We start from the raw sequence: 3,004 nt of genomic DNA, 5'->3' as shown, positions 1-3,004 counted from the left end.
TTTCAAACCTCTTCAAAAAAAAAAAAAAAAAAGCTTCAAATTGGCATAAGGAATGTAGAAGGAAAGCCCGAATCCTCCTTGCCAAGTTAGGAGAGGGGGCTGAGCGGAACGTTGGGAAGCTCACAGGAGCAGTGCTTTTTCTATCTTAAAAATTAGTGAGAAGGGCAGCGCTTAAACACGCATGGGTGCCAAGGGGCAGAAGACAAGCGAATAGAAGCCCAAGCACGTCTGCTTCAAGGAAGCACAGCAGAGCCAACGCTGGGATAGAAGAAGGGACTGGGGGCTGAGGTGTAGCTCGGCAGCAGAGCCCCTGCCAGCACGCGTGAGGCCCTGAGTGCCAGCGCCAGCAGGGGGCGGAGGGATGGAGAAGAAGAAAAGAAATCTATTTGAGAGGATCGTTTACTTTCTGGACAGCCTCAGAATGTTTTTACTTCATAGCCCGATCAAAAAATGGGCAAGTGAAATGAATAGCCACTGTGTAGAAGGGTAAGTGGCCATCAAATACATGAAGAAATGTGCCATTGCTGGCCACTAGAGAAACACAAGTTAAAACAGCTCTTCAGAGTTCCATCTCACCTAGTAAGAATGAAATTAAGCAATAACAAATGCTGGAAAGGCTGCAGGGAAAAAGGAACCCTGCTATACTGTTAGTGGCAGTGTAAACTAATACAATTTTGATAGAAATCAATATGGAGATTCCACATGCTAAACATGGAAATTTTATTTGATTCAGCTGTTACATGTTTATCCATGTTTATAGCAGCTATATATATATATATATATATATATATATATATATATATATATAGTGGAAGCAGCCTATAGATCCATCAGCAGATGAATGGTTAAAGAAAATGATGTATTTACACACAATGGAGTACTCTTCTGTCATAAAAAGGATCTTCCATAAAAAAGGATAAACTTGAGTCATTTGTAGGAAAATAGATGAACTTGAGATTATACTGTAAAGTGAAATAAACCAGACACACAAGCTGAAATAGCACATTATTTTGCTTCTATGAGAAGCCTAGAATAAAAATAAAAACTAAAACAAAAATAGACAATAGTAATTTGAAAGATCATTCTCAAAGGGGGAGGGATCAAGAGATGGAGTGGGAAGGGAGGAAAGAAGTAAGAGATGAAACAAGCAATCAGGCCCAGCTTGGTGGTGCCGTCTGCAATCCCAGCACTCAGGAGGCTGAGGCAGAAGGGTCACTGTGAGTTCCAGGCCAGCCTGGGCTACCTAGAGAGCGCAAGGCCAGCGTGAACTTCATAGTGAAAGCCTGTCTCAAACAAACAAACAAAAAAAGCAACCAGGATTGTTATGCGCATGTACCAACTGCACATGAAGAATGTGAACATCTTGTGCTACAAATGTACAGACAAAAAAGAAAAGGATCAAGGGATGGGTGGAGGGGAGAGGGAGGGAAGGGAAGGAGGCTGGCAAAGAAATCAAGATGTTTTGTGTACAGGTACCAACTCCCACAAGGGAGGTGAACATTATGTACTCCACACATGTACTAATAAACCAAAAGAAAATAAAACAATTTTACTTTCTCAAAGTAAGTTGCCCTCATCTTTAAGGCTCTATGTGAAATGGGACTGTCACACAGATTTGAGTAGCACACTTCAGAAGCAGTGTCGGGACAGTGGTTAAGAGAACAAACATCGGAGCTGCAGAGACCTGGTGGCGTCTCTATTCAGCCGCTTGCAGGCTGTGTCATCTCAACTCTCCCAGCCTCAGTGTCCTCATTCCCAAGGGAGGAAAAATAATAATGTAGAGTTCTCAGGTAGAGTTGACACCCAGAGCCGAAATACCCAGCCTTGTGCTTGGTGCTTAGTTAATGGAAGGTTTGAACAGAATATTAGTTTGAGCATCTCTACAACACAACACACACACACACACACACACACACACACACACAAACACAAATCCTTGACAGAGTAAACACTGGAAAAGTCATGGAACTGAGGCCTCAGGGAAGACTCGGGTGGCCCAAATGTGCCTGCACTGCCCTGTACTGCTCTGCACCCGCACTGCCACTCATGCTGCCCAAGTACTGTTCTCAGTGCTTCTGGGACCTCCTGCCCAGCTCGGAGGCTGCAGGTGTGGCTGCTGCAGGTGGCACCTATGTGCCTCAGACCTAGCAGCTCACCTGTACCTCAAGGGATTTTTTTTTTTTTTTTTGTATTTTAGGGAAGGGTCTTCAGGGTGTTCAGGGTCTCACTACCAGATCAGACTCACAGTGCTCTGCCTGATTACAGCCTCCCAAGAGCTAGGATTACAGGCTCGTGCCACCATGCCCAGTCTCAATTGCTGTCTCAGCCTGCCCCAGGGGCAGGGCCCACATGGCAGGACCAGGGATTGAACCCCTGGCTCCTGTGCCAGCTTGCAGGTGCTTTAATCTGCTGAGGTATTTGGCCAGCCCTCAAGGTTTTACATTCCCTGTCACATCATCCCCCAGTGCACCTTCGCCCATGCTGGTCCCTCCCCATGACTTCCACCTTCTAGGACCTCTGAACAACTGCTCCCTTATTCCCCATTGTCCATCTGTGGCTTCCCACGGTACTTCCTCCTTCTACCTCGAAAGGCAGTAGTTTCTCCCACTAGGTGACAACTCTCTGGAAGGGTCAGGCCAGATACCTATTTTCATGAGGCTAAATGATTCCGTTTATATTTGGGGGATGAAATTTCTAATTGGTCAGTGCCTGGTAGCTCACGGTCGTGGTTTTGGAGTCAGAATCGTAGGCTCAGACCCTGACATTTCCACTTTTAAACTGTGTAATCTTAGGTAAGTCAGCCTCTCTGAGCTGTACTCTGTGTGCATGTCAGGTGCTGTGCTGGGCACAAGGCAGATGAGACTCCTGCCCATCAGAGAGCTCATACTGATGGGGGAGTCAGACATAAAACAAGTGCACACCAAAACCCACAAGAGTAAATTGTAAAGTTCTATCAAGAAAAGGAACAAATTATATCTATCTATCTATCTATCTATCTATCTAT

At 45.3% G+C, this 3,004-nt stretch overlaps 1 protein-coding gene across 1 annotated transcript in view; it reads right to left on the bottom strand.

Annotated features, from left to right (window-relative positions):
- Positions 1 to 3,004, bottom strand: part of LOC101592354 (tumor necrosis factor receptor superfamily member 13B) — a 15,623-nt gene that overhangs the window by 11,408 nt on the left and 1,211 nt on the right. The gene's annotated exons all lie outside the window — the stretch shown is intronic.

The sequence above is a fragment of the Octodon degus genome, unplaced genomic scaffold (genome assembly GCF_000260255.1).
Source record: "Octodon degus isolate 3935 unplaced genomic scaffold, OctDeg1.0 scaffold00122, whole genome shotgun sequence".
NCBI lineage: Eukaryota > Metazoa > Chordata > Mammalia > Rodentia > Octodontidae > Octodon > Octodon degus.
The sequence above is the reverse complement of the archived record's forward strand: the minus strand, read 5'-3'. Positions and strand labels throughout refer to the sequence as shown.